The sequence below is a fragment of the Mercurialis annua genome, linkage group LG3, assembly GCF_937616625.2.
Source record: "Mercurialis annua linkage group LG3, ddMerAnnu1.2, whole genome shotgun sequence".
Classification (NCBI taxonomy): Eukaryota; Viridiplantae; Streptophyta; class Magnoliopsida; order Malpighiales; family Euphorbiaceae; genus Mercurialis; species Mercurialis annua.
In genome coordinates this window covers 38387606-38410374 of record NC_065572.1, presented here as the reverse complement: position 1 = coordinate 38410374, position 22769 = coordinate 38387606, and positions in this window count along the sequence as shown.

Genomic DNA, 22769 nt, shown 5'->3' with positions numbered 1-22769 from the left:
CGTTTGGCTTAAATCGCTAAAAAGGTGAAACATTTGGTTCTGTTTCGTAGCGTTCGTAAACGTTTGGCTTCAATCGTTAAAAAGGGGAAACGTCGGGATTTGTTTCGTAACGTTTGTAAATATTTGGCTTAAATAGCTAAAAATGGTAAACGTTTGGATTTGTTTTATAACATTCATAAATGTTTGGCTTAAATCGCTAAAAAGGTGAAACGTTTGCATTTGTTTCGTAACGTTTTAAACGTTTGAATTTGTTTCATATCGTCTGTAAATGTTTGGCTTAAATCGCTAGAAAGGTGAAACATTTGGATTTGTTTTGTAATGTTTTAAACGTTTTGCTTAATTCGCTAAAAAGGTGAAACGTTTGGATTTGTTTCGTAACGTTTTAAACATTTGGATTGGTTTCGTAACATTTTAAACATTTGGCTTAAATATATAAAAAGGTGAAACATTTGGATTTGTTTCCCAACGTTTTAAACGTTTGGATTTATTTCATAACGTTATAAACGTTTGGATTGGCTTCGTAAAGTTTTAAATATTTGGCTTAAATTGCTGAAAAGGTAAAATGTTTGGATTTGTTTCATAACGTGTGTAAACATTTGCTTTAAATCGCTAAAAACTTGAAACGTTTGGATTTGTTTTGTAACGTTTTAAACGTTAGGCTTAAATCGCTAAAAAGGTGAAACGTTTGTTTTTGTTTCGTAACATTTGTAAACGTTTGGATTGGTTTAGTAACATTTTAAACGTTTGGCTTAAATAGCTAAAAAGGTGAAACGTTTGGATTTGTTTCGTAACGTTTGTAAACGTTTGGCTTAATTCGCTAAAAAGGTGAAACGTTTGGTTTTGTTTCGAAAACTTTGTAAATGTTTGACTTCAATCGCTAAAAAGGTGAAATGTTTGGATTTGTTTCGTAACGTTTGTAAACAGTTGGCTTAAATTGCTAAAAACAGGAAATGTTCTAATTTGTTTCGAAACGTTTGTAAAATGTTTGGATTAAATCGCGAAACAAGTGAAACGTTTGGATTTGTTTTGTAAAGTTGTTAACGTTTGGCTTCAATCGCTAAAAAGGGGAAACGTTTTGGATTTGATATGAAAGTTTTAAACGTTTGGATTCATCTTGTAACGTTTGTAAACGTTTGGCTTAAATCGCTAAAAAGGTGAAATGTTTGTTTTTGTTTCGTAACGTTTGTAAACGTTTGGATTGGTTTAGTAACATTTTAAACGTTTGGCTTAAATAGCTAAAAAGGTGAAACGTTTGGATTTGTTTCGTAACGTTTGTAAACGTTTGGCTTAATTCGCTAAAAAGGTGAAACGTTTGGTTTTGTTTCGTAAACTTTGTAAATGTTTGACTTCAATCGCTAAAAAGGTGAAATGTTTGGATTTGTTTCGTAACGTTTGTAAACAGTTGGCTTAAATTGCTAATAACAGGAAATGTTCTAATTTGTTTCGTAACGTTTGTAAAATGTTTGGATTAAATCGCGAAACAAGTGAAACGTTTGGATTTGTTTTGTAAAGTTGTAAACGTTTGGCTTCAATCGCTAAAAAGGGGAAACATTTTGGATTTGTTATGAACGTTTTAAACGTTTGGATTGGTCTTGTAACGTTTGTAAACGTTTGGCTTAAATCGCTAAAAAGGGGAAACATTTGGTTTTGTTTTGTAACCTTTGTAAACATTTGGCTTGAATCGTTCAAAAGGTGAAACGTTTGGATTTGTTTCGTAGCATTTGCAAACGTTTGGCTAAAATTGATAAAAATAGGAAACATTTGGATTTGTTTCGTAACGTTTGTTAACGTTTGGCTTAAATCGCTAAAAAGTGAAATGTTTGGATTTGTTTCGTAACGTTTTAAACGTTTGGATTTGTTTCGTAACGTTTGTAAACGTTTGGCTTAAATAGCAAAAAAGGTGAAACTCTTGGATTTCTTTTGTAATGTTTATAAACGTTTAGCTTCAATCGCTAAAAAGGTGAAACGTTTGGATTTGTTTCATAACGTTTTATAAGTTTGGATTTGTTTCATAACGTTACAAAAATTTGGATTGGTTTCGTAACGTTTTAAATGTTTGTCTTAAATTGCTAAAAAGGTAAAACGTTTGGATTTGTTTATAACGTTTATAAACGATTGGCTTAAATCGCTAAAAAGGTGAAACGTCTGGATTTATTTCGTAACATTTTAAATGTTTTGCTTAAATCGCTAAAAAGGTGAAATGTTTGGTTTGGTTTTGTAACGTTTGTAAACGTTTGGATTGGTTTCGTAACGTTTTAAATATTTGGATTAAATCGCTAAAAAGGTGAAACGTTTGGATTTGTTTCGTAATGTTTGTAAACGTTTGGCTAAAATCGCTAAAATGGTGAAACGTTTGGATTTGTTTCGCAAGGTTTGTAAACGTTTGGCTTAAATTTCTAAAAAGGTGAAACGTTATGTTTTGTTTCATAACATTTGTAAACGTTTGTCTTTAATCGCTAAAAGGGGAAATGTTTGGATTTATTTCGTAACGTTTGTAAACGTTTGGCTTAAATTGATAAAATGGTGAAGCGTTTAGATTTATTTTGTAACGTTTGTAAACGTTTTGCTTCAATCGCTAAAAAGGGAAAACGTTTGGATTTGTTATGAACGTTTTAAACGTTTTAATTGATCTTGTAACGTTTTGTTTGGCTTTAATCGCTAAAATGGTGAAACGTTTGGTTTTGTTTCGTAACGTTTGTTAACGTTTGGCTACAATCGTTAAAAAGGTGAAATGTTTGGATTTATTTTGTAACGTTTGTAAACGTTTGACTTAAATCGCTAAAAATGGGAAACGTCTTGATTTGTTTCGTAACGTTTGTAAACGTTTTGCTTAATTCGCTAAAAAGGTGAAACGTTTTGATTTGTTTCGTAACGTTTAAAAAGTTTGGATTTGTTTTGTACAGTTTGTAAACGTTTGGCTTAAATCGCTAAAAAGGTAAAACGTTTGGATTTGTTTTGGAACGTTTGTAAATGTTTTGCTTCAATTGCTAAAAAGGTAAAACGTTTGGATTTGTCTCGTGACGTTTTAAACGTTTGGATTTGTTTTGTAACGTTTTAAAAATTTGGCTTTTATCGCAAAAAGGGGGAAACGTTTGGATTTTTTTGTAACGTTTTTGGTTTCGTAACGTTTTTAAACGTTTGGCTTATATCGCTAAAAATGTCAAACGTTTGGATTTATTTCATAACGTTTTTTATTTCGTAACGTTTGTAAACGTTTGGCTTAAATCGCTAAAAATGTGAAATGTTTGGATTTGTTGTTAGTAGTATGTGCCCTAGGGCTATTTTTTCAGTATACTTGTATAAACAAATCCCAATGGCAATGATTAATATGTTTTATTTGAACTAAGTGTCTCATCAACTAAGCGTTTATTTATTGCATATTGTCCTTATCACATTGTGATGGATAATATATTCTTAAGGTGTTAAGAATATGAGTGATAGATTCTATTATACAAGTGATCTAAATAAACGTTCATGATCGATAGGGTCCTACGAATAAGGGCATCGCATTATCACGAAAAGATCGTCACCTCTGTTTATTCTCCTGATTAGTAAAGAGTTACTAATTATAGGAAGCAGTGAGTCTCATAGTACTTGATGAGGCTCAGAATAAACATATGGACACTCAAAGGGTTTGAGTGAGTCGAACAATTGACGCTAGATGACTTATACATGGTATTTCATCAAACTCAATTTAATGTCATCTAGTTCATAATTGTACATATGTCTGTTGACTTGTGGTGACACTATCTTGTATATAGGTGATTAGAGTTTGATACTCCTTATCCCTAGATCTTTCATAAGCTAGGGTCGCGGGATGTGTTGGCTCTAGTTAGTTGTACACAGAGATAGGGGTTTAACCAAGAGAGGATTTATCACTCCAGATGAACGGAGAAAAGATTTTATGCTACTCGAATTGTTCTTGATGGATGATAAAACCTGCGCAGGTAAATATGACTTACTTTGAAAATTGTTTCTTGTGGAAGTCATATTTATCAAGAATAAGAATTGAGATGAGGTCATATGAACAAGACAAATAATGTTTGACTAAACCGTGACACTGGTCGAGATCAGAATCTTAGATGAAGGGAATTTTGAGTGTACGGCAATTATGAACATTGGTTCATAAAGAATGCATCGAAACATTCATATCTATTTGGGGGTCGTGATATGTTGCCAGACGTCACTCACGATCTGCGAGAATATATAATTAATGGGGTTTAATTATTTAATATAAGAAAGGCGTTTCTTATGACTCTCGTTTCCATATAGATGTGAACCTAGTTAGTCACACATAATAGGTGTGCAACCGATTGAGTTTAGGATAGATCGATTTCATATAGATACTAGCATATCTCGGAAATTAATTTAAGATGAAAACAAGTGTAAATTAGGAACAAATTTGTAAGAGTTATAAATTAGTAGGCATCTAATTGTATTTTATCCAAGTTAATGTGATGATGTCATGTGACGATGTCACTATGATGTCATGTGATGATGTCACGATGATGTCATGCGATGATGTCATGTGATGATGTCATGTATGTCTCTGTATGTGACACCTAGCATCTAACGTGTCAGAAGGTGGCAACACCTATGCTTGATGTGTGACACCTAGCATGTGATGTGTCAAATGGTGGCAACACCTATGCTTGGTGTGTGACACCTAGCATGTGAGGTGTCGAATGGTGGCAACACCTTTGCTTGTTGTGTGACACCTAGCATATGAGGTGTCAGAATTTCCTACAAACTCTTGCCTATAAATAGAGGTTGCCTTTTCTCATCCTATACACACCACACGTAAGAGAGCATATTTGAAGGAGTTCAAGTAGTCATAAATCTTAAAAGAGTTGGAGAAAGTTTTTACATACATTAGAGCAAAGACGTAATAGAGGCGAGAGTTTGAGCTTAGGGTTGCTCGGCAAGAGGAACTCTTGCGTATTACTTCAAGGCGAGGATTCAATCGGACGCATATTCGTGTGGACGAGCTTGAGGTCGCAGTACTATCGGGACTACAAGAAACGTTGCCGAATCGACATAGGTATTCTTCTTACGATTTCTAGATGCGTGCTTTAATTACTATATGATACGACGATCCATTTATTATTGATATGATCAATTTCTGGATCTGGATTGTTGGAATTCCGATTTTGAATTGAAATATATGATCCGGACCCTCGCGCACCGCTGCACCAATAGTGGTATCAGAGCCACCGTATCATCAAGTATTAAATCTTTACGATTGAATTCTTGTATTAATAATCATGGACTTAGAAATTATTATTAGGCATGTAATTTATAATTCCAGGGGCTTAGGTCTTGTTTTCAAAAACGAGCAAACGCTATTGTGACCTTAATATTTTTGATTAAATTCTGTCTAGGAGATTGGTACTTAACTTGTCCCCTCGTGACCCTCCAATTTATCGTGGGAATTTTTCTAATGTGATTATTTAAAACAATACGTGACTCGCTTGTGCAATATGTTGTCATCAACAAAACATGCGGAACAAGTAATAGTTTGCTCATTCTTTTGTGGCTAAAGAATGAGACCTAGGAAGTCCATGATCATACATGTGTGATTGCATGATTCATTTCAGCATTAATATGTATGAGATGCATGCTAAAATGTAAACCGGAAGAACTTAAAACCCTAAGATATCTTCCTGAAAGATAAAAGAGTAAGTTTATATTGATTAATCATTAAATTGATTTATCAATCGCTCTCCATTGGAGTAATAAACTAACACACTTTGAGTTATCATCTTTTCGTCTATAGATACATAAGGGTGATATGATATCGTCAAGAGGCCGTTGTTGAGTTTATTGTTAAGCATGATATGTTACGATTGTATCAATATAGTACACGGCAATAACGGTAATTAGGCGTACCTGAGTCATGTATTATTTAAATTGATACATCTTAGTTGATTCAATGGGTTAAACTTAACTATTGCAAAACCCAATAACGACAATGGGTATCTGAGAGTGAAAACATTAGGAGCTGAAAATGATTGAAACCTCATATGAGATATGATGAACAATTGTTGTTCACTTGTAGTGCATTGTGATCCCAATAACGGAAATTAGGTGTACTTGAGGGAAAGATCAATGACTAAGAATTCAATCACCCAATTGAATTCTTTTCCAACAAAGATCTACCTTTCCTATTTTGGAAGTGTAGGATTCGAAAAACATAGTGGGAGGCCATTTTGATAAAGACAATAATACTAATTAGAGATCTTTGCTATCTATAGGTTGATTAGATAAGATGAAATCGAATCCGTTAAGTAGCATTCTCGACAGTAATCGCTTAGTGGGTCCTAACTTTGTTTATTGGTTAAGAAATCTCAAAATAGATCTTGCAAGTGAACACATAGCATATGTTCTTGAGACAAATGTTCCGGGACCATTGCCGATTGAGGCACCTCCCGAGTAACATGAGGTATTGCGCAAGTGGAAGTTAGACGACGAACAAGCCAAGTGCTATATGTTGGCATCTATGAGTAACGAGATGAAAAAGAAACACAAAAAATATCCGGGAGCTCGCGAAATATTGTTTCACTTACAAGAGTTGTATGGAAAATCAATTCGTTTTGCTAGATATGAGATATCTAAGCAATTATTTCGTGCGAAGCACTCCGAGAGAAAGGATGTTGGAGAACATTTGAACCTGATGATTCGATGTATCGAACGGCTAGAAGGTCTAGACTTCATCATGGACTTCAATCTCTAAACAGATATAATCCTTCAATCCCTTCCAGAATCATATGGTAATTTCATCACGAATTACTACATGAATCGGATAGAATGTACACTTGCCGAGTTATCAAACATGTTGATAACTGTTGAAAAGAATAATGTTAAGGGAAAGGAAGTTTCTCTTGTGGTTTTTTCTTCTAGTAAGACTAAGAAGAAGAAAACTAAGAAGAATGTTTTGAAGGCCCAAAAGGCCATTGCGAAAAAGAAGGGCACCTCGGAGAACAAAGGAAAGTGTTTCTTTTGTGAAGGCAAGGGACATTGGAAACGAAATTGCCCCAAGTATTTGGAATCTAAGGGCAAGAACAAGAATAATGAAAATCTCGGTGAGGGTGTGTCAATTTCTTGTTATTTTAATTCCAATAACGATAGCTCGTCCAAAGCTTGGGTATTAGATACCAGAGCTAGTTCTCACATTTGTTCATCCTTACAGGATCTAGCAAATGAGAGGAAGCTGGACAAGGACGAAGTGATTTTGAAGCTTCGAAATAACACAAGCGTTGCGGCTAAAGCTATATGATCATCTTCTTTTTTTTTGTATAAACATGTTTTGTATTTGAACAATGCTTTGTACTTACCAAACGCTTATAGAAATATCACGTCCATTTCTTGTATGACAAGATTAGGGTATGATTTCCTATTTACAAATGATGTTTGTAAAATTATCTATAATAATAAAATCATTGGTTATGGTTATGTACAAAACGGTCTTTATTATATAAATGAAGATGTTAGCAATACAAATAATGTTTCCAAAATAAATATCATAAGTGATCAAACCTCGAAATAATTATGGCACTTACGATTAGGACATATTGTGGAAGATAGACTTAACAAGTTGGATACAATGGGAATCTTGAGAAATCTTGATTCCGCATCAATTTCAACTTGTGAGTAATGTCTTAAAGGCAAGATGACCCGATCACCCTTTGTGGGACAAAGTGGTAGAGCCAAAGATGTTTTGGAAATAATACATAGTGATGTATGTGGTCCATTTAAAGAAATGGCACGAGATGATTATTTGTACTTTATTACCTTCACCGATGATTTATCACGGTATGGGTATGTTGTTCTTATGAAGAACAAGAGTGAAGCTTTTGAAAAATTTAAAGACTTCAAAACTGAAGTAGAAAATCAAATTGGAAAAAGTATTAAAATCCTACAATCTGATCGAGGAGGTGAATACTTGAGTACGGAATTTGATACATTCTCAAAAGAATGCGGTATTATTTCTCAACTGACTCCTCCGGGAACACCACAATTGAATGGTGTATCAGAACGGAGGAATCGTACATTGTTAGACATGGTACGATCAATGAGGAGCTATACTGATTTACCCATTTTATTATGGGGTCATACACTTCTTCGCGCAAATTATATTCTAAATCGAATAACAACTAAATCCGCTCTGAGAATACATTATGTGATATGGTATGGTAAGGAACCAAGTCTTGAGCATATTAAGATTTGGGGATGTTCGGCATATATCAAAAATTTGATAACCGATAAGTTGGAATCAAGATAAATCATGGGAAGATTCGTTGGTTATCCTAAAGACAGTTTAGGATATTATTTCTATATTCCATCCGAACAAACAATTGTTGTTACTCGGGATGCAGTCTTTCTTGAAAACAATTTATTTAAGAAGGAGGCAAAGGAAGAAATATAGAATTAAATGAGGAGTCGCCTAAAGACCAACAAAATGATACAATGGTGATTGATCAAATCCATAGTGAAACAGAATTAGTAAAATATACAAAAACACCTCGAAGATCAAGTAGAGTATCTTATCCACCGGAGAGATATGGTTTTCTTCATGGTATTCAAGAGTTGTTTATTCATGGAGAAAATGATCAAATTGTTGATCCTTCTATTTATAAAGAAATTATATGTGATATAGATTCTTTTAGATGGCTTGAAGCTATGAAATCCCAAATGGATTGCATGTATAGTAACTAAGTTTGGGAGCTAGTCGATCCACCTGATGGTATTATACCAATAGGGAACAAATGGATCTTCAAGAGTAAAATTGGTGCTGATAGAAAAGTGGAGACTTTTAAAGCTAGGCTTGTTGCGAAAGGGTTTCGCCAAAGGCAAGGAGTCGATTATGAAGAAACTTGCTCGCCTATAGCCATGCTTAAGTCCATCCGGATTCTTCTTTCCATAGCTTCACATTTAGATTATGAGGTTTGGAAAATGGATGTCGAGACCGCATTCCTTAATGGATATCTTGAGGAGGAAATCTATATGGAACCACCTAAGGGTTTTGAATCCGAAGAAGGTTCCAAGGTATGTAAGCTGAAACGATCAACATATGGATTGAAGCAAGCTTCGAGAAGTTGGAATCGTCGTTTTGATGAAGATATAAATAGTTACGAGTTTATAAAAAACAAAGATGAACCATGTGTTTACAAGAAGGTTAGTGTGAGCGCAATCACGTTCCTAGTCTTGCATGTACATGACATTTTACTGATAGGAAATGATGTCGGTATGTTAACCTCTGTAAGGCTTTGGTTATCCAAAACTTTCTCAATGAAAGACCTTGGAGAAGCAACTTACATTCTCGATATAAGACTCTATAGAGATAGATCGTAGAGGATAATAGGTCTCTCCCAAAGGCTCTACTTAGAAAAGATATTGAATAAGTTCAATATGGAAAATTCTAAGAGAGGGCTGATTCCCGCTAGGCATGGAATTCACCCTTCAAAATATATGTCTCCAAAGACATTTGAGGAAAGAGATCAAATGGCAAAGATACCATATGCTTCGAAAATTAATAGTCTTATGTATCAAATTGTTGATCCTTCTATTTATAAAGAAATTATATGTGATATAGATTCTTTTAGATGGCTTGAAGCTATGAAATCCCAAATGGATTGCATGTATAGTAACTAAGTTTGGGAGCTAGTCGATCCACCTGATGGTATTATACCAATAGGGAACAAATGGATCTTCAAGAGTAAAATTGGTGCTGATAGAAAAGTGGAGACTTTTAAAGCTAGGCTTGTTGCGAAAGGGTTTCGCCAAAGGCAAGGAGTCGATTATGAAGAAACTTGCTCGCCTATAGCCATGCTTAAGTCCATCCGGATTCTTCTTTCCATAGCTTCACATTTAGATTATGAGGTTTGGAAAATGGATGTCGAGACCGCATTCCTTAATGGATATCTTGAGGAGGAAATCTATATGGAACCACCTAAGGGTTTTGAATCCGAAGAAGGTTCCAAGGTATGTAAGCTGAAACGATCAACATATGGATTGAAGCAAGCTTCGAGAAGTTGGAATCGTCGTTTTGATGAAGATATAAATAGTTACGAGTTTATAAAAAACAAAGATGAACCATGTGTTTACAAGAAGGTTAGTGTGAGCGCAATCACGTTCCTAGTCTTGCATGTACATGACATTTTACTGATAGGAAATGATGTCGGTATGTTAACCTCTGTAAGGCTTTGGTTATCCAAAACTTTCTCAATGAAAGACCTTGGAGAAGCAACTTACATTCTCGATATAAGACTCTATAGAGATAGATCGTAGAGGATAATAGGTCTCTCCCAAAGGCTCTACTTAGAAAAGATATTGAATAAGTTCAATATGGAAAATTCTAAGAGAGGGCTGATTCCCGCTAGGCATGGAATTCACCCTTCAAAATATATGTCTCCAAAGACATTTGAGGAAAGAGATCAAATGGCAAAGATACCATATGCTTCGAAAATTAATAGTCTTATGTACGCTATGTTGTGTACAAGGCCAGATATTGCCAATTCGGTTAGTTTGACTAGCCGATATCAATCCAATCCAGGTTCAGAACACTGGATGATAGTTAAGAGTATCTTTAAGTACTTGAGAAGAACTAAAGATATGATCTTAAAATATGGAGGAGGTGATCTAAAAATAGACAGCTTTACAATTAAGATTTTCAATCTGATATAGATGATCGTAAGTCTATATCCGGATTAGTATTCACCAGTAATGGAGGAGCAGTGAGTTGGAAGAGTTCAAAACAAGAAACCACTGCGGATTCCACTACAGAAGCTGAGTATATTGCGGCATCTGAACTTGGTGTGGTTCCTACCATTGAGTCGGCGGTTCCTCTTTTTTGTGACAACAATGGTGCTATAGCCCAGGGAAAGGAACCCTGGTCTCACCAAAAATCCAAACACATAGAAAGGCGCTATCATATCATACGAGAGATTGTTGGAAAGAGAGATGTGTATATCTAAAAGAAAGCATCAACCGATAACACGGTTGACCCACTAACAAAGCCTATGACCCAGAGTCAATTAGATTTACATCTTGAGAAGATGGGGCTTAGATATAGTAACCAACGGCACTAGTGCAAGTGGGAGATTGTTAGTAGTATGTGCCCTAGGGCCATTTTGTCTGTATACTTGTATAAAAAACTCCTAATGGCAATGATATATATATTTAATTTTAATTAAGTGTCTCATCAACTAGTCATTTATTTATTTCATATTGTCCTTATCACATTGTGATAGAAAATTTATTATTAAGGTGTTAACAATATGAGTGATAAATTCTATTATACAAGTGATCTAAATAAACGTTCACGATCGATGGGGTCCTACAAATAAGGACATCGCATTATCCCGGAAAGATTGTCACCTCTGTTTATTCTCTTGATTAGTAAAGAGTTACTAATTATAGGAAGCAATGAGTCTCATACTACTTAGAACGGTGCAATTGGGAGATATGGATGTTTTATCAAGACATGTCAGATTCAGAAGGCACATGAACACACCATCGATTATAAACCTGATACAAATCAAATCGCCATTGAAAACTCACACGACACATGGGACACATACAAGATACAACTCAAGCCCCAAACATAGTGTCACACTTGCTAAGTCCACCATTAACAATCTAAAACTTAGTCGGAAACACAAAAAAACCATGACGGAAAAACACGGGATATTACATAACACAACCCACATAAAAACATATCATACAATATGTTGTCCGAACAAAAACACACGAAACAAACATGAAAACACTTAATATGACACCCAAAGTAATCAATGAAAGAAATTATAACAATTCTGCATAATGAAGTCTATCTCAGAATAAGCATACGGACACTCAAAGGTTTGAATGAGTCGAACAAGTGACGCTAGATGACTTATACATGGTATTTCTTCAAAGTCAATTTAATGTCATCTAGTTCATAAATGTACATATGTCCTTTGATTTGCGGTGACACTATCTTGTATATAGGTGATTAGAGTTTGATACTCTTTATCCCTAGATCTTTCATGAGCTACGGTCGCGGGATGTGGTGGCTCTAGTTAGTTGTATATGGAGATAGGGGTTTAACCAAGAGAGAATTTATCACTACGGATGAACGAAAAAAAGATTCTATGCTATCTCAAATTATTCTTGATGGATGATAAAACCTGCGCAGGTGTATATGACTTACTTAGAAAGTTGTTTCTAGTGGAAGTCATATTTATCAAGAATAAGAACTGAGATAAGGTCATATGATCAAGACAAACAGTGTTTGACTTAACCGTGACACTAGTCGAGATCAAAATCTTAGATGTAGGGAATTTTTATGAACATTGTTTCATAAAGAATGCATCAAAACATTCATATCTATTTGGGGGTCGTTATATGTTGCTAGACCTCACTAACAATATACGAGAATTAATAATTAATGGGATTTTTTATTTAATATAAGAAAGGAATTTCTTATGACTCTCGTTGCCATATAGATGTGAACCTATTTAGTCACACACAATAGGGTGTGCAATCGATTGAGTTTACGAGAGATCGATTTCATATAGATACTAGCATATCTCGGATATTAATCTAAGATGAAAAACAAGTATAAATTAGGGACTAATTTGTAAGAGTTATTAATTAGTAGGCACCTAATTGTATTTTATCCAAGTTAATGTGATGATGTCACGATGATGTCATGTGATGATGTCTCGATGATGTCATGCGATGATGTCACGTGATGATGTCATGTATGTATCTGTGTGTGACACCTAGCATCCGACGTGGTGGCAACACCTATGCTTGATGTGTGACACCTAGCATTTGAGGGTCAGACTTTCCTACAAACTGTTGCCAATAAATAGAGGTTGCCTTTGCTCATTCTATACATACCACACTTAAAAGAGCATATTTGAAGGAGTTCAAGTAGTCATCAATCAAAGAAATGCTTGGAGAAAGTTTTTACATACATTCGATCAAACACGTAATCCAGGTGAGAGTTAGAGCTTAGGGTTTCTCGGCAAGAGGAACTCTTGCGGATTACTTCAAGGCGAGGATTCAATCAGACGCATACTCGTTTGGACGAGCTTGAGGTCGCCGTACTATCGGGACTACAAGAATCGTTGGAGAATCGACATAGTTATTCTTCTTACGATTTCTAGATGCGTGCTTTATTTACTAGATGATACGACATTTCATTTATTATTGATATGATCAATTTCTTGATCTGGATTGTTGGAATTCCGATTTTGTATTGAAATATACGATCCAGACACTCGCGTCCCGCTGCACCAATATTTGTATCCTAACGTTTCCTCTTATTAGCGATTTAAGCCAAACGTTTACAAACGTTTCGAAACAAATCCAAACGTTTCACCTTTTTAGAGATTTAAGCCAAACGTTTAGACACGTTACGAAACAAAACCAAATGTTTAAAACGTTATGAAACCAATCCAAAAGTTTAAACGTTACGAAACAAATCCAAACGTTTCACCTTTTTAGCGATTTAAGCCCAACATTTAAAATGTTACGAAACCAATCCAACGTTAGGATTTGTTTTGTAACGTTTGTAAACGTTTTGATTTGCTTAGTAACTTTTTAAATGTTTGGCTTAAATCGGTAAAAAGGTGAAAGTGTTTGGATTTGTTTCGTAACATTTGTAAACGTTTGAATTTGTTTCGTAATGTTTTAAACATTTATCGTAAATTGCTAAAAAGGTGAAGCGTTTGCATTGGTACGTTATAAACGTCTGGATTTGTTTTGTAACGTTTTTAACGTTTGTCAACGTTTGGATTTGTTTCGTAACGTTTGAAAACATTGGGCTTAAATGGCTAAAGAGGTGAAATGTTTGGTTTTATTTCGTAACGTTTGTAAACGTTTGGCTTAAATTGCTAAAACGTTTAAAACGTTATGAAACCAATCCAAACATTTTAAACTTTACGAAACAAATCCTAACGTTTCATGTTTAGCGATTTAAGCCAAACGTTTACAAACGTTACGAAACAAATCAAAACGTTTAACCTTTTTAGCAATTTAAGCCAAACATTTAAAACGTTACGAAACTAATCCAACGCTAGGATTTGTTTTGTAACGTTTGTAAACATTTTGATTTGTTTAGAAACATTTTAAATGTTTGGCTTAAATCGCTAAAAAGGTGACATGTTTGGACTTTTTTCGTAACGTTTGTAAACGTTTGAATTTGTTTCGTAACTTTTTAAACATTTGTCTTAAATCACTAAAAAGGTGAAGCGTTTGCATTCGTTTATTAACGTTTTAAACGTTTGGATTTATTTTATAACGTTTGTATTTGTTTCGTAATATTTGTAAACGTTTGGCTGAAATCGCTAAAAAGGTGAAACATTTGGTTTTGTTTCGTAACGTTTGTAAACGTTTGGCTTAAATCGCTAAAAACGTAAAACTTTTGGATTTGTTTTGTAACGTTTGTCAACGTTTGGCTTAAATCGCTAAAAAGGTGAAACGTGAGGTTTTGTTTCGAAACGTTTGTAAACATTTGGCTTAAATCGCTATAAATGTGAAACGTTTGTATTTGTTTTGTAATGTATGTAAACGTTAGGGTTAAATAGCTAAAAAGGTGAAACATTTGGTTTTGTTTCGTAACGTTTGTAAACGACATTTGTAAGCGTTTGGATTAAATCGCTAAAAATGTGAAACGTTTGGATTTGTTTAGTAAAGTTTATAAACGTTTTGCTTAAATCGCTAAAAACATGAAACGTTTCGTTTCGTTTCGTTACGTTTGGAAACGACGTTTGTAAACGTTTTGCTAAAATCGCTAAAAATATGAAACGTTTGGATTTGTTTTGTAACGTTTGTAAATGTTTGGCTTAAATAGCTAAAAAGATAAAACGCTTGGATTTGTTTCGTAATGTTTGTATATATTTGGTTTAAATCGCTAAAAAGGCGAAAAGTTTGGATTTGTTTCTTAACGTTTGTAAACATACAAATCCAAACGTTTCACCTTTTTAGCGATTTAAGACAAACAATTACAAACGTTATGAAAGCCAAACATTTATAAATGTTATGAAACAAATCCAAATATTTTACCTTTTTAGCGATTTATGCCAAACGTTTACAAACGTTACGAAACAAAACCAATTGTGTAACCTTTTTTAACAATTTAAGCCAAACACTTACAAACGTTATGAAACAAATCCAAACGTTTCACCTTTTCAGCGATTTAAGCGAAACGTTTACAAACGTTACGAAATAAAAAACTTAGATGTTTGAATTTGTTTGGATTTGTTTCGTAATATTTGTAAACGTTTGGCTTCAATCGCTAAAAAGGGGAAACATTTTGTTTTGTTTCCTAACATTTGTAAAGGTTTGGATTTAAATCGCTAAAAATGTGAAACGTTTGGATTTGTTTCGTAACGTTTGTAAACGTTCGGCTTAAATCGCTAAAAAGGTGAAACGCTTTGTTTTGTTTCGTACGTTTTTAAACGTTTTGCTTAAATCGCTAAAAAGGTGAAACGTTTGGATTTTTGTAGTAACTATGTAAACGTTTGGAATGGTTTAGTTTTGCTTAAATCCCTAAAAAGGTGAAACGTTTTGTTTTGTTTCATAACTTTTGTAAACGTTTCACTTAGATCGCTAAAAATATCAAATGTTTGGTTTGGTTTCGTAACGTTTGTAAACGGTTGGCTTGAATCTTTAAAAAGGTGAAACGTTTAGTTTTGTTTCGTAATGTTTGTAGATGTTTCGCTTAAATCGCTAAAAAGGTGAAACGTTTGGATTTGATTCGTAACGTTTGTAAACGTTTGGCTTAAATTGCTAAAAAGGTGAAACATTTGGTTTTGTTTCGTAACTTTTGTAAACGTTTGGCTTAAATCGCTAAAAAGGTGAAACGTTTGGTTTTGTTTTGTAACGTTTGTAGACGTTTAGCTTAAATCGCAAAAAAGGTGAAACGTTTGGATTTCTTCGTAACGTTTGGCTTAAATTGCTAAAAAGGTGAAATGTTTGGATTGGTTTCATAACGTTTGTAAACGTTTGGCTTAAATCTCTAAAAAGGTGAAACGTTAGGATTTGTTTTTTAACGTTTAAACATATGCAATTGTTTTGTAACGTTTTAAAATTTTGGATTAAAAAGCTAAAAGGAGAAACGTTTGGATTGGTTTTGTATTATTTTAAACGTTTGGATTGGTTTTGTATTGTTTTAAACGTTTGGATTGGTTGTGTAACGTTTTAAACGTGGCCTAAATCGCTAAAAAGGTGAAACGTTTGTAAAGGTTTTGCTTAAATCGCTAAAAATGTGAAACGTTTAGATTTGTTTCGTAACGTTTTTTTAGTGATTTAAGCCATATATTTACAAACGTTACGAAACCAATCCAAACGCTTCACCTTTTTAGCGATATAAGCAACCTATTTAAAACGTTACAAAGCCAATCCAAAAGTTTACAAATGTTACGAAACAAAATCAAACTTTTCACCTTTTTAGCAATTTAAGCAAAATATTTAAAATATTACGAAACCAATCCAAACGTTTACAAAAGTTACAATACAAAACCAAATGTTTCACCTTTTTAGCAATTTAAGCCAAATGTTTAAAACGTTGCGAAACAAATCCAAACGTTTGAAATGTAGCTAAACAAATCCAAACGTTTCCCCTTTTTGCGATTTAAGCCAAATGTTTATATACTTTACGAAACCAATCCAAACGTTTCAAATTTTTAGCGGTTTAAGCCAAACGTTTACGAACGTTAAGAAACAAATCCAAAAGTTTCAAATTTTTAGCGATATAAGCCAAACGTTTACAAACGTTACACAACAAATCGAAACGTTTCCCCTTTTTAGCGATTTAAGCCAAATGTTTACAAACGTAATGAAGCAAATCCGAACGTTTCACCTTTTTAGCGATTTAAGCCAAACGTTTAAAACGTTATGAAACCAATCCAAACGTTTACAAACGTTACGAAATAAAACCAAACGTTTCAACTTTTTAGCGATTTAAACCAAACATTTACAAACGTCACAAAACAAAACCAAACGTTTCAACTTTTTAACGATTTAAACCAAACATTTACAAACGTCACAAAACAAAACCAAACGTTTTACATTTTTAGCGATGTAAGCCAAACGTTTACAAATGTTACGAAACAAAACAAAACGTTTCGCCTTTTTAGCGATTTAAGCCAAACATTTACAAACGTTACGAAACAAATCCAAACGTTTCATATTTTTAGCGATGTAAGCCAAACGCTTACAAATTTTATGAAACAAATCCAAAACCAAATGTTTCACCTATTAAGCAATTTAAGCCAAATGTTATGAACAAATTCAAACGTTTAACCTTTTTAGCGATTTATGCGGAAGGATTAAAACGTTACGAAACCAATCCAAACGTTTAAAACGTTACGAAAAAATCCAAACGTTTACAAATGTTACGAAACAAAACCAAACGTTTCACCTTTTTAATGATTAAAGCCAAACGTTTAAAACGTTACGAAACAAATCCAAATGTCTCACCATTTTAGCGATTTAAGCCAAACGTTTAAAACATTACGAAACCAATCCATAAGGTTAAAACGTTCGAAACAAATCCAAACGTTTCACATTTTTAGCCATTTAATCCAATGTTAAAAAACCAATCCAAACGTTTAAATCACATTTTAAATGTTTGGCTTAAATAGCTAAAAAGGGAAAACGCTTAGATTTGTTTTGTAACGTTTGGCTTAAATCACTAAAAAGGTGAAATATTTGGATTTGTTTTGTATCTTTTGTAAACGTTTGGCTTAAATCACTAAAACAGTGAAACGTTTGGATTGCTAAAAAGGGGAAACATTTGGATTTGTTTCGTAACATTTTTTGTTTCGTAACGTTTGTAAACGTTTGGCATAAATTGCTAAAACGGTGAAACGTTTGGATTCGTTTCGTAACGTTTTAAACGTTTGGATTGGTTTTGTAACATTTTAAATGTTTGGCTTAAATTGCTAAAAAGGTAAAACGCTTGGATTTATTTCGTAACGTATGTAAACATTTGGCTTAAATCGCTAAAAAGGTGGAACATTTGGATTTGTTTCGTAATGTTTTAAGCGTTTGGATTGGTTTCGTAACGTTTTAAACGTTTGGCTTAAATCGCTAAAAAGGTGAAACGTTCGGATTTGTTTGGTAACATTTGTAAAAGTTTGGCTTAAATTACTAAAAAGGTGAAACGCTTGTTTCTGTTTCGTAACGTTTTAAACGTTTGGCTTAAATTGCTAAAATGGGGAAACGTTTGGATTTGTTTTGAAATATTTGTAAACGTTTGACTGAAATCGCTAAAAAGGTGAAACTGCTAAAAAGGTGAAACGCTTGGTATTGTTTCGTAACGTTTGTAAATGTTTGGCTTAAATCGCTAAAAAGGTGAAACGTTTGGATTAGTTTTGTAACGTTTGTAAATGTTTGGCTTAAATTGCTAAAAATTTGAACTGCTAAAAAGGTGAAACGTTTTGATTTGTTTCATAACGTTTGTAAACGTTTGCATAAAATTGCTAAAAAGGTGAAATATTTGGATTTGTTTCGTAACGTTTTAAACGTTTGGATTGGTTTTGTAATGTTTTAAATGTTTGGTTTAAATCGCTAAAATGGTGAAACGTTTGGATTTGTTTCATAACTATTGTAAACGTTTGGATTGCTTTTGTAACGTTGTAAACGTTTGGCTTAAATCGCTAAAAAGGAGAAACGTTTGGATTTGTTTCGGAACGTTTTAAACTTTTGGGTTGTTTTTGTAAACGTTTGGCTTAAATCGCTAAAAATGTAAAACGTTTGGATTTGTTTTGTAAAGTTTATAAACGTTTTTCTTAAATCGCTAAAAACATGAAACGTTTGGTTTCGTTTCGTTGCGTTTGGAAACGACGTTTGTAAACGTTTTGCTAAAATCGCTAACAATGTGAAACGTTTGGATTTGTTTTATAACGTTTGTAAACGTTTGGCTTAAATAGCTAAAAAGGTGAAACGCTTGGATTTTTTCGTAATGTTTGTACACATTTTGTTTAAATCGCTAAAAAGGCGAAAAGTTTTGATTTGTTTCTTAACGTTGGTAAACGTACAAATCCAAACGTTTCACCTTTTTAGCGATTTAAGCCAAACAATTGCAAACGTTATGAAAGCCAAACATTTACAAATGTTATGAAACAAATCCAAATATTTCACCTTTTTAGCGATTTATACCAAACGTTTACAAACGTTACGAAACAAAACCAAATGCGTCACCTTTTTACCAATTTAAGCCAAATATTTACAAACATTACGAAATAAGTCCAAACGTTTCACCTTTTCAGCGATTTAAGCGAAACGTTTACAAACGTAATGAAACAAAAAATTTATACGTTTGGATTTGTTTTGATTTGTTTCGTAACAATTGGAAATGTTTGGCTTCAATTGCTAAAAAGGGGAAACGTTTGGTTTAGTTTCCTAACATTTGTAAAGATTTGGCTTTAAACCGCTAAAAATGTGAAACGTTTGGATTTGTTTCGTAACGTTTGTAAACATTCGGATTAAATCACTAAAATGGTGAAACGTTTTGCTTTGTTTCGTAACGTTTTTAAACGTTTTGCTTAAATCGCTAAAAAGGTGAAACGTTTGGATTTATTTAGTAACTATGTAAACGTTTGGAATGGTTTAGTTTTGCTTAAATCGCTAAAAAGGTGAAACGTTTGGATTTGTTTCTTAACGTTTGTAAACATTCATCTTTAATCGCTAAAAAGGTGAAACGTTTGGATTTGTTTCATAACGTTTGTAAACATTCGGCTTAAATCGCTAAAAAGATGAAACGTTTTGTTTTGTTTCGTAACGTTTTTAAACGTTTTGCTTAAATCGCTAAAAAGGTGAAACGTTTGGATTTATTTAGTAACTATGTAAACGTTTGGAATGGTTTAGTTTTGCTTAAATCGCGAAAAAAGGTGAAACGTTCGGATTTGTTTCTTAACGTTTGGCTTAAATTGCTAAAAAGGTAAAACGTTTGGATTGGTTTCATAACGTTTGTAAACGTTTGGCTTGAATCTCTAAAAAGGTGAAACGTCAGGATTTGTTTCGTAACGTTTAAACATATGCAATTGTTTTGTAACATTTTAAACTTTTGGCTTAAATCGCTAAAAAGGTGAACGTTTGGATTGGTTTTGTATTGTTTCAAACGTTTGGATTGGTTTTGTAACGTTTTAAACGTTTGGCCTAAATCGCTAAAAAGGTGAAACGTTTGGATTTGTTTCGTAACGTTTTTTAGTGATTTAAGCCATATATTTACAAATGTTACGTAACCAATCCAAACGTTTCACCTTTTTAGCGATATAAGCAACCCATTTAAAACGTTACAAAACCAATCCAAAAGTTTACAAATGTTACGAAACAAAATCAAATGTTTCACCTTTTTAGCAATTTAAGCAAAACATTTAAAACGTTACGAAATCAATCCAAATATTTACAAAAGTTACGATACAAAACCAAACGTTTCACCTTTTTAGCAATTTAAGCCAAATGTTTAAAACGTTGCGAAACAAATCCAAACGTTTAAAACGCAGCTAAACAAATCCAAACATTTCCCCTTTTTTGCGATTTAAGCCAAATGTTTATAAACTTTACGAAACAAATACAAACGTTTCAAATTTCTAGCGATTTAAGCCAAACGTTTACAAACATTACGAAACAAATCTAAAAGTTTCACATTTTTAGTGATTTAATCCAAACGTTTACAAACGTTACGCAACAAATTCAAACGTTTCCCCTTTTTAGCGATTTAAGTCAAATGTTTACAAAGTTAATGAAACAAATCCGAACGTTTCACCTTTTTAGCGATTTAAGCCAAACGTTTAAAACGTTACGAAACTAATCCAAACGTTTACAAACGTTACGAAATAAAGCCAAACGTTTCAACTTTTTAGCGATTTAAGCCAAACGTCACAAAACAAAACCAAACGTTTTACATTTTTAGCGATGTAAGCCAAACGTTTACAAACGTTATGAAACAAAACCAAACGTTTCGCCTTTTTAGCGATTTAAGCCAAACATTTACAAACGTTACGAAACAAATCCAAACGTTTCACATTTTTAGCGATTTAAGCCAAACGCTTACAAATTTTATTAAACAAATTTAAAACCAAATGTCACCTTTTAAGCAATTGAAGCCAAACGTTAGGAAACAAATCCAAACGTTTAACTTTTTTAGCGATTTATGCCAAAGTTTTAAAATGTTACGAAACCAATCCAAACATTTAATATGTCATGAAAAAAATCCAAACGCTTGCAAACGTTACGAAACAAAACCAAACGTTTCACCTTTTTAGCGATTAAAGCCAAACGTTTAAAACGTTACGAAACAAATCCAAACGTCTCACCATTTTCGCAATTTAAGCCAAACGTTTAAAACATTACGAAACCAATCAATACGGTTAAAAAGTTCGAAACAAATCCAAACGTTTCACATTTTTAGCCATTTAATGCAAATGTTAAAAAACAAATCCAAACATTTAAATCACATTTTAAATGTTTGGCTTAAATTGCCAAAAAGGGGAAACGCTTGGATTTGTTTTGTAACGTTTGTAAAAGTTTGGCTTAAATCGCTAAAAAGGTGAAATATTTTGATTTGTTTTGTATCTTTTGTAAATGTTTGGCTTAAATCACTAAAACAGTGAAACGTTTAGATTGCTAAAAAGGGGAAACATTTGGATTTGTTTCGTAACGTTTGTAAACGTTTGGCATAAATTGCTAAAAAGGTGAAACGTTTGGATTCGTTTCGTAACGTTTTAAATGTTTGGATTGGTTTCATAACGTTTTAAACGTTTGGCTTAAATCGCTAAAAAGATGAAACGTTCGGATTTATTTCGTAAGGTTTGTAAAAGTTTGGCTTAAATTACTAAAAAGGTGAAACGCTTGTTTTCGTTTCGTAACGTTTTAAATGTTTGGATTGGTTTCATAACGTCTTAAACGTTTGGCTTAAATTGCTAAAAAGGTGAAACGTTCGGATTTTTTTCGTAACGTTTGTAAAAGTTTGGCTTAAATTACTAAAAAGGTGAAACGCATGTTTTTGTTTCGTAACGTTTTAAACGTTTGGCTTAAATTGCTAAAATGGTGAAACGTTTGGATTTGTTTTGAAATATTTGTAAACGTTTGGCTGAAATTGCTAAAAAGGTGAAACTGCTAAAAAGGTGAAACGCTTGGTATTGTTTCGTAACGTTTGTAAATGTTTGGCTTAAATTGCCAAAAAGGTGAAACGTTTGGATTAGTTTTGTAACGTTTGCAAATGTTTGGCTTAAATTGCTAAAAATTTGAATCCGATAAAAAGGTGAAACGTTTTGATTTGTTTCATAACGTTTTGAAACGTTTGTCTTAAATTGTTAAAAAGGTGAAACGTTTGGATTTGTTTCGTAACGTTTTAAACATTTGGATTGGTTTTGTAACGTTTTAAATGTTTGGCTTAAATCGCTAAAATAGTGAAACGTTTGGATTTGTTTCATAACGATTGTAAACGTTTGGATTTCTTTTGTAACGTTATAAACGTTTGGCTTAAATCGTTAAAAAGGAGAAACGTTTGGATTTGTTTCGTAACGTTTTAAACTTTGGGATTGGTTTTGTAAACGTTTGGCTTAAATCGCTGAAAATGGGAAACGTTTGGTTTTGTTTCCTAACATTTCGAAACGTTTGGCTTAAATCGCTAAAAAGGTGAAACATTTAGATTAGTTTTGTAACGTTTGGATTGGTTTTGTAACGTTTGTAAACGTTTCTCTTAAATCACTATAAAGGTGAAACTTTTAGATTTGTTTCGTAAAGTTTACAAAGTTACGAAACAAAAC